The sequence below is a fragment of the Microcebus murinus genome, chromosome 11 (genome assembly GCF_040939455.1).
Source record: "Microcebus murinus isolate Inina chromosome 11, M.murinus_Inina_mat1.0, whole genome shotgun sequence".
Classification (NCBI taxonomy): Eukaryota; Metazoa; Chordata; class Mammalia; order Primates; family Cheirogaleidae; genus Microcebus; species Microcebus murinus.
Genome location: NC_134114.1, coordinates 101,025,221 through 101,035,038, shown reverse-complemented (window position 1 = coordinate 101,035,038; position 9,818 = coordinate 101,025,221). Strand labels below are relative to the sequence as shown.

The 9,818-nt window shown below is 43.6% G+C and overlaps 1 pseudogene; it reads right to left on the bottom strand.

The window, feature by feature from the left end:
• Positions 1-381: 381 nt before the first annotated feature.
• On the bottom strand, positions 382-9,036 carry LOC105871841 (rRNA-processing protein FCF1 homolog pseudogene; annotated as a pseudogene).
• Between the last annotated feature and the right edge of the window lie 782 nt (positions 9,037-9,818).

Genomic DNA, 9,818 nt, shown 5'->3' with positions numbered 1-9,818 from the left:
AACTTCAGCACTAAAGAGGAAAGGCTTGTGTTTTGCCCTACTCCTGCCTCCACCCAGGATAAAGCTAATTTTTCTCTTTATTCCTTTTAATATTTTGTGTCCTGTCCTCTTACTCAAACCTCACTTAGCCTTCAGTGCCAACTTTAATTTCCCTTGCAGCTTTCTCTGACAGTTCCATCCTACACTGGTCACACAACTCTTGAATATATTTTATCTGTTAGATTTATTTTTTCCAAATAGTATCAGAGTGTGTATAACCATACTGAGCTCATAATAGAGCAAATGAGTGAGCAGATTAATAATTCATGCTATAACATGAACTGGCAACAGAGAAAGTTGGTCAAAGGAAGACAGGGGAACTTTGTCTTCTAAAAATTAAAATTAAAGAGCCCTACAGTTATCTGACATCCACTTAATGTTGTGTCTATGATTAGAAATGTACAGTATTATATCTCCAGAGATCTTCTGAATTCTTTGTTTAAGGTCCTGGTCAATTGTGGCTGTAATGTAGCACTTGTGCTGAGTTACTCTCTGTCCTAAGCACTCATTTGCATGGGCTCCTTTATGTGTGCATGGTAATATTGGGTCCTTGGTGATTTTTTAGGGCCACTCAATACTTCTGTCCAATTTCTCATTTTTACCCATTACACAGGCAGTTATACAAGAGATACATTTGGCATACAGATAATCAGTCATTAACTGCATTAAGTCAAGTTTGACTTTAATTTAAAAGTTGATAAAGTTGGTATCAACTAGGATGTGGTAGGTTGGGGTCAGTTGTGTATTATATTGGAAGAATAGGCAGGAAGAGTGTTGGGGGAACTTGTCTTTCCTTCAGCACACTGGGATCTTTCTTTTCTTTATTTTTAGGTATTTTTATTGTTATTTTGGCATATTATGGGGGTACAGATTTTAAGGTTTCAGTAAATACCTTTTCCCCCCTCCTCCCACAGGTCTGAGTCTCCAGCATGACCATCCCCCAGATGGTGCACATCTCACTCATTATATACGTATATACCCACCCCCCTCTGACCTCCCACCTGCCCAATACCCTATTACTGTAGTACCTATGTGTCCACTTAAGTGCTGTTAAGTTAACACCAATTTGCTGGTGAGTATATGTGGTGCTTGTTTTTCCATTCTTGGGATACCTCACTTAATAGAATGGGTTACAGTTCTAACCAGGAAAATATAAGATGTGCTATGTCACCATTGTTTCTTAGAGCTGAATAGTACTCCATGGTATACATATAACCACATTTTATTAAACCATTCTTGGATTGATGGGCACTTGGGCTTTTTCCGCAGCCTTGTAATTATGAATTCTGCTGCTATAAACATTCGAGTGCAGGTGTCTTTTTGTAGAGTGTCATTGGATCATTTGGGTATATTCCCAGCAATGGGATTGCTGGATCAAATGGTAGATTCACTTGTATCGCTTTAAGGCATCTCCATATTACTTTCCACAGAGATTGAAATAGTTTGCAGTCCCACCAGCAGTGTAGGAGTGTTCCTCTCTCTCAGCAACCACAACAGCCTTTATTGTTTGGAGACTTTTTGATAAAGGCCATTCTCACTGGAGTTAACTGATATCTCATTGTGGTTTTGATTTGCATTTCCCTGATGATTAGAGATGTTGAGCATTTTTTCATATGTTTGTTGGCCATTCTTCTGTCTTCTTTAGAAAAGTTTCTGTTCAACTCCTTTGCCCACTTTTTAATAGGGTTATTTGGTTTTTTCTTGCTGATTTTTGTGAGTTCTAAGTATATTCAGGTTATCAGTCCCTTATTGGATGCGTAGGATGCAAAAATATTCTCCCATTGTGTAGGTTGTCTGTTTACTTTCATGACTGTTTCTTTGGCTGTGCAGAAGCTTTGTAGTTTGATCATGTCCCATTTATTTATTTTTGTTGCTGCTGTGATTGCCTTTGGGGACTTCTTCATAAACTCTTTGCCTAGGCTGATGTGTTGGAGAGTGTTTCCAACTTGTTCCTCTAGAATTCTAATAGTTTCGTACCTTAGGTTTAAGTCTGTTATCCAGCGTGAGTTGATTTTTCTGAGAGGTGAAAGGTGTGGGTCTGGTTTTAGCCTTCTACAGGTGGCTATCCAGTTTTCCCAGCACCATTTATTTAAAAAGGATTCTTTTCCCCAGTGTATTTTTTTGTCTGCTTTATCAAAGATTAGATGGCTATAGGAGGATGGTTTTATATGAGGATTCTCACATCTGTTCCACTGGTCAATATTCCTATTTTTGTGTCAATACCATATTGATTTAATTACTACAGCTTTGTAGTATAGTTTGATATCTGGCATATTAATGCCTCCCATTTTGTTTTTGTTGCCTAGAATTGCTCTTGATATTCGGGGTCTTCTTTGGGTCCATACGAAGCGTAAAATTATTTTTTCTATATCTGTGAAGAATGCTGATGGTATTTTAATAGGTATTGCATTGAATCTGTAGATCAGTTTGGGTAGTATAGACATTATGATGATATTGAGTCTGCCGATCCACGAGCATGGTATGGATTTCCATCTGTTTACATTCTCTGCTATTTCCTTCCTCAGTGTTTAATAGTTCTTTCTGTAGAGGTCTTTTATCTCCTTGGTGAAGTATATTCCTAGGTACTTTAATTTCTTTGTTTCTATTGTGAAGGGAATTGAGTCTTTGATTTGGCTCTCAATTAGATTGTTGTTGGCGTATATGAATGCCTCTGATTTCTGTGTATTGATTTTGTATCCTGACACTTTACTAAATTCATTGATCAGTTCCAGAAGTTTCTTGGTTGAATCTAATATCATATCATCAGCAAACAGTGAAAGTTTGATCTCTTCTGCCCCTATTTTGATTCCTTTGATTCCATTTTCCTGTCTGATTGCTGTAGCCAAGACTTCCAGCACTATGTTGAACAGAGGTGGAGATAGTGGGCAGCTATCTGGATCCAGAAGGACAAGGCTCCTAGATATGTCTGCATTTCTTGTGATTTTTAGGCTCCCCTTTTTTTCCTTTCAACCCTGATATTGATTAACACTGGTTTTGAGACACACAGACTTTGTTTGGCTATCCCTCTATAATAGGTGCCACCAACAATGCTATTAGCCCAAACAGTTGGTGTTTTCTAAATATTAACTGGGGGACTTGATTCAGCAAAGCCACAGGCTCAAATTTTCTTCAGGAATTTTCTAGTAACAAACCCAAGGTCTATAAGTAGTCACAGAAAGGGGAGTATTATGTGTGATTATTTTTCTTCTTATGCTATATCCCCAAGTTTTTCAGACTCATTTAAGTAATGGCTAGAGTGAGTAAGGAATAGAGCCAAATGAGGTAGGTGTCTGAGCCATGAAGTATAAATATTGCAAGGTTTCATTTTTATTCAGGAAATAGGGGAGATTCAAGTCATAGATTCCTACTCTAGAATCTTCACATCTGACTTTCCAGGATGCACATTTTCCTATGTAGACCAGTCTCAGTTTCTTCAGTTAAGTCAAAACTACACGTTCCTCTTTCCCCATATATTTTTGCTCATTAGTGTATTTCTTGAGCTGTTTTCATATTGTTTCTTTCCTTTCTGTGAAATGGTTTTTGTTTTGTTTTTTTAAACTTGGGACCACCAAGTTGTAAAGATGTATGTTTTTACCTGACAGTTACCACAGGTAGACTGTCAAGTTGAGAAGAGTGAATCAATAACTTGTATTTGTTTTTAAAATTAAATTAATCCTTGATAAGAGTTGCTTTTTTTTTAGGAGTTAGTCTTTGACCACTAGTTTGATGCCATCTCCATTTTGGGTGACCTGTTTCACCAGCAGGCCTGTTACTCTCCATGACTAACTGTGTAAGTGCTTAAAATGGAATTCTTTCTTCTGTTTGATCTACCATGTTCTTGAGAGTTTCCACTGTATTTTGTAGTTCCTTGAATTGATTCTTCATTTCCAGGAGTTCGGTTAAACTTTTCTTCATTGTGTCTGTGTCTTTTTCCATATATTGGAGGCTTTTTATGGTTTCTTTGTGTTGGTTATTGAGTTGTTGTGTCACCTGGGTGAGTGTTCTTATGATCCACATACGAAATTCCTCTTCTGTCATATTGGTTGCCTGATTTTGGTTGGTGTCCGTTTCTAGGGGGCTGATGCTTTTCTTTGGGGGTGTGTTTTCCGATTGGTTCTTCATATTTCCTGAGTTCTTTCGCTGATTTCTTCCCATGTCGATCAGTTGTTGTTTCTTTCCTTTAGGTTATTGTTTGGGTATTCACACACCTTGTTTAGTTTCTGCCGCGTTAGGTGGTTTCTGTGGGTTAGATTGCACCTCTCCCTGTATATTGAGTAAGTGTGTGCCGTGAAAAGGCTGTGCAAGATGCCATCCCTGTCAGTAGGTGGCGTTTGCTTGGAGGAACAGGCTATGCTGTTGATTTTGTGTCCTGTTACCAGCTCTTGTTCTGGGAAGAGCTGGGTTGGGTAAGCCTGCCCTCAGGCAGTTAGCAGGGGTCAAAGTTCTGTTTTCTGCTTCCAAGAAAAGCTGTCAGGGTGGGGCTGAAATGGTCATGCTCATCCAGAAAGTCTGGGTGTGGGGGTGGGGCTGTCTGAGACCCGCAGTCTGGAGTGGTCCTTGCTTCTTTCCACCCTCCCAAAGTCTACAGCTACTCCTGGGCCTCTGCCAGCAGGCCAGACCACAAGCCACCAGGTCTCCCCGGACTGTGATGCCTGTGGGGAGGTTCCCTGCACAGGAACGCCACCTGGGCTGGGCGCACAGCCTCCTCCTGGGAGCAGGGTTGCCCTCTAGGATGCTGATCCGCCCCTGGAGGCACACACAGCTCAGTAGGCTGTTCACATATAACCCTTCTGTGCCCCGGGCAATGCTAGCCCTCGGTGCAGGGGATCTGATCTGCAGGTCCGACCTCTGGGTCCGAGATTTCAAAGTGTATCCCCACCAGGGAGAAGAGTTATGGTCCCAATTACCCACAGGGAGCCCAAGCTGGGTCTATGTCTCTCAGCCTCTGAGTCGGCACTGTTCTCCTGGGAACACCATGCCAGTAGCACCTGGGAGAGCTGGTGGGTAGGGAGCTCACAATCTGCGTTCCCCTTGAGTCAGCTGTAGGGTCTCAAAAGGGAATTTCCCGTTCCCTGGTGGTGCCTCTGGCTGTTGGCTGTATTGTCTCTCTGGGCAGCCACGGGTAGGGTTGGCGGAGGGGAGGAGGAGGCAATATGGCTCTCGCCGCATGGCTCGGGTCTGTGCACACTGAGGTGCCCGGAGGAAGTTGGGAACCTGGTGCCACATCTGTTACAGGGTCACCGCTGGGTGGCGGCGGCCGTCTCTTGGCTGGTTCCGCAGTTCTCTCCACCCACTGGGGTGCCCACCAGCAGTCCCAAATGCAGGGGAGCGGTAACAGCAAATCCACCTACCCTTGCTGCTGGTCTCTGGGCTGCTCCGGTGGTCTCAGTCTCCAGTTCTCCGCAGCCTCCTCCCGTGGAGTCTCCCGGGGTCTTAGATACCCCTCCTTCCGGCCCTCGTCTGCTGTATGCTCGTCTTGTTGCTTCTTTTTTCTAATTTCTGCTAGAATTTTTTTTTCTGCAGAGACACTCTGTCTTGCGGTGTTTCTCGTCCGCCATCTTGCTCCACCTCCCGAAATGTGAGTTTCTGTTAGGGTTGATTTGTACTTTTATTCCACTGTGATCTGAGATGATACATGGTATGATTTCTAATTTTTTAAATTTCTTGAGGTTTACTTTGTGTCCTAGGATATGGTCAATCTTAGAGAATGTCCCGTAAGCTGATGAGAAGAACGTATATTCAATGGATTTTGGGTAGAATGTCCTGTAGATGTCAGTCAGACTCAATTGTTCCAGGGTTTTGTTTAAATCCACTATTTCTTTATTAATTTTCTGTTTGGAGGATCTGTCTTGTGCCGTCAGTGGGGTGTTGAAATCTCCGGTGAATATGGAGTTGCTATTAATGCATTTGCTTAGCTCCAGTAAGGTTTGCTTTATGAAACTGGGTGAACCTAAGTTGGGTGCATATATTTTTAAAATTGTTATCTATTCTTGTTGAAGTGTGCCCTTCACAATTATATAATGACCCTGTTTGTCTTTCACTACTTTTGTTGGTTTTAAAACTAAATCGTCTGTAATTAGAACTGCCACTCCAGCCTTCTTTTGGCTTGCACCTGCCTGGAATACTGATATCCACCCATTTACTTTTAATCTATATGCATTCTTGAAGGTTAGATGTGTTTCCTGAAGACAGCATATACTTGGCCTGTATTTTCTTATCCATTAGGCCATCTTATGTCTCTTGAGTGGAGAGTTTAAGCCATTCACCTTATTGAGAAAACTGATAGGTAAGGTAGATTATTGTTCAATCTGTTGGGTTGAATGTTGTTGCTTTGATTTCTCTCATGAGTCGTTGTATTATCTGGCCTTTAATCTTCGGGTTTTGGTTGTTTTTATATTCGTGAGTTTTTATTAAGGTGTTCCGTGCGTAACACTGTTTTGAGTACTTCTTGTAGGGCTGGTCTTGTATTGGTGAATTCTCTGAGACTTTGCTTGTCTGAGAATGTCTTTATTTCTCGTCCGTATATGAAGCTTAGTTTTGCAGGAAATAGTTTCTAGGCTGGGCATTGTTTTCTTTCAGAAGAGCCAGAATGGGGCCCTAACCTCTACTTGCCTGTAAAGTCTCATTAGAGAAGTCTGGTGTTATTCTAATTGGCTTTCCCTTGTATGTTACTTGCTTCTTTCATCTTGCAACTCTCAGTAGGGCCTCTTTAGTTGATATTTTGGTCAGTCTGATGACCGCATGTCGTGATGTCTTCCTGTTTGCATTGAATCTCCCAGGGGTCCTCTGAACTTCTTGAACTTGTATATCGAGATTTTGAGCAAGGCTTGGGAAATTTTCCTCTATTATATCTTCAAATACCTTGTCCAACCCTTGAGTGTTGTCTTCTTCCCCTTCCGGTAACCCTATGACCCTCACATTAGGTTTCTTCACATAATCCCACATCTCTTGTAGGCTTTGCTCTTTTCTCTTGTATCTCTGCTCTATTTCTGTGACAATTTTGTTTAGTTGGAAGGTGGTATATTCAATCTCTGAGATTTTTTCTTTTGTTTTTTCTACCCTGTTCTTGAGACTTTCCACTGTATTTTGTAGTTCCCTGAATTGATTCTTCAACTCCTGAACTTCTTCAGGAGTTCAGTTAAAGTTTGCTTCATTGTGTCTATTTCTTTAGTGTACTTTTGTTCTAGGTCCTGGAGGCTTTTTGTAGTTTGTTTGTGTTGGTTATTGAGTTGTTCTTGCAGGTCAGTGAGTGTTCTTATCATCCACATATGAAATTCCTCTTCTGTCATTTTGGTTGCCTGAGTTTGGTTGGTGTCTATTTCTAGGCGTCTGGTGCTCCTCTTTGGGGGTGTGTTTTCTATTTGGTTCTTCGTGTTTCCTGAGTTCCTTCGCTGATTTCTTCCCATGTCGATCAGTTGTTGTTTCTTTCCTTTAGGTTTTTGTTTGTGTATTCACATGCCTTGTTTAATTTCTTAGCCAGTAGGTGGTGTCTGTGGGTGAGATTTGACCACTCCATGTATAATGAGTCAGTAGGTGCCTTGAAAAGGCTGTACATGATGCCCTCCCTTTCAGTAGGTGGCGCTTGGAGGAGCAGGCTACGCTGTTGTTTTTGTGTCCTGTTATCTGCTCTTGTTCCTGTAGGGAGGCACTCTAGTGTCTCAGGTGGTCTGTGGGGCCCTGGGACTTCCAGGTGTGTCCTTTTCTCTCCCTCAGTGAGGACTGGTCTAGGAGGGAGTCTGGGGGGAGTTTGTTTGGGTAAGCCTGCCCTCAGGCACCACCCATGCGGTTAGCACGGGTCAAAGTTCTTTTCTCTGCTTCCAGGAAAAGCTGTCAGGGAGGGGCTGGAATGGCCCTGCTCAGCCAGAAAGTCTGCTTATGGGTGTAGGGCTGTCTGAGACCTGCAGTCTGGAGCAGGCCTCGCTTCTTTCCACCCTCCCCAACTCCGCAGCTACTCCTGGGCCTCTGCCAGCAGGCCAGACCATATGCCACCAGGCCTCCCCGGACTGTGATGGCGGCAGGGAGGTTCCCTGGGCAGGAATGCCACCTGTGCTGGGCGTACGGCCTCCTTTTGGTGGGAGGGTTGCCCTCTAGGACTCTGATCTGCCCTTGAAGGCACACCCACCTCAGTAGGCTGTTCACATATATCCCTTTTGTGCCTCGGGCAATACGAGACCTCGGTGCAGGGGATCTGGTCTGTAGGTCTGACCTCTGAGTCTCAGAGTTCAACTGTATCCCCACCAAGGAGCGGAGTGCTGGTCCCAATTCACCCACGGGGAGCCCAAGCTGGGTCTATGTCTCTCAGCCTCAGGGTCTGCACCATTCTTCTGGGATCACCGTGCCAGCAGCACCTGGGATGGCTGGTGTGTAGGGAGCTCACAGTCTGAGTTCCCCTTAGTCAGCTGTAGGGTCCCAAAAGGGAAGGTCCCATTCCCTGGAGGTGCCTCCAGCTGGTGGCTATATTGTCTCTTTGGGCAGCCACAGGTAGGGGCGGCGGAGGGGAGAAGGAGGCAATATAGCGCCTGCCGCATGGCTTGGGTTGTGCACATGGAGGTGCCCTGCGGGATTTGGGAGCCTGGTGCCGTGTCCGCTACAGGCTCAGTGCTAGCTGGTGGTGGCCATCTCTGGGCTGGTGTCCGCAGGTCTCTCCACCCGCTGGGGAGCCCACCTGCAGTCCCAGATGCAGGGGAGGGATAACAGCAAATCCATCTAACCTTCCCGCTGGTCTCCAGGCTGCTCGGCAGTCTCAGCTTCCAGTTCTCCTCTGCAGCCTCCTCCCTTGTAGTCTCTCGGGTCTCAGCTACCCCTCCTTCCGGCCCTCATCCACTGTATGCTCGTCTTCTTGCTTCTTTTTTCTCATTTCTGCTAGAATCTGTCTGTTTTGCAGAGACACTCTGTCTGGTGGTGTTTCTTGTCCGCCATCTTGATCCTCTTCTTTTTAGGTTTTAATCTACCATTTTCTTTAAGCCTCGGATATCTGAAACTAAGCATTCACTTCATGGCTACATACTTACTTGCTTTTGCTTCCTCATGCTGATGCCACACTCTTGTTTCTTCTGGAATCCTCACCTGTTAGATTGTTTAGATAAATGTTTGGAATGACTTGTTCACTTGGGTTAATATTTGCTGTACATCAGTGGTTCACCTCAATGGCTGCACATTAGAATCATCTGGGGAACTTGCAAAAATCCTTATACCCAGACTATGGACCAAATCAATTAAATCAAAATCTTGAGAAGTGAGACCCACCCACCAGAATCATTTTATAACTCCTTAGGTGATTTCAATGTGCAGCCAAACTTGCAAACACTACCATTCATATATGCTGTAATTCCCAAGATGGAAGAGTTGGGTGTTAAACTTTTTTTGTATGCCTCCTAGTTCTTAGCACAGGCTTGACTACAGAGTGGTGATTTGCAGACATTGGTGCTTGATTCATAGGTGGAAGAGCCTAGTTCCTGCGTATGTGATGAGTTGAGTACTTGGTTGTCACACCTCTTTAGCAGTCCGGACAGGCAATGATGTTAAGATGTACACTGTGAATTGAAATATGGATTAATACCCTGGCTGTGCCAATAGTAGCTATATGACCTTGGGAAAGTGAATGGAACTCTTTGTGCTTCAGCTGAGTCCTCTGCAAAATGGGGAAGAGTATACTTGTTTACCTTTAGGCTTGAAGCTCAGTTGTGCATGTGTATTATTTTACCTTTCATAAATATTCGTGACTCCTTCTATAACTTATTAAATGTGCATATTCGTCCTCACAACTCAGCATAATTCCT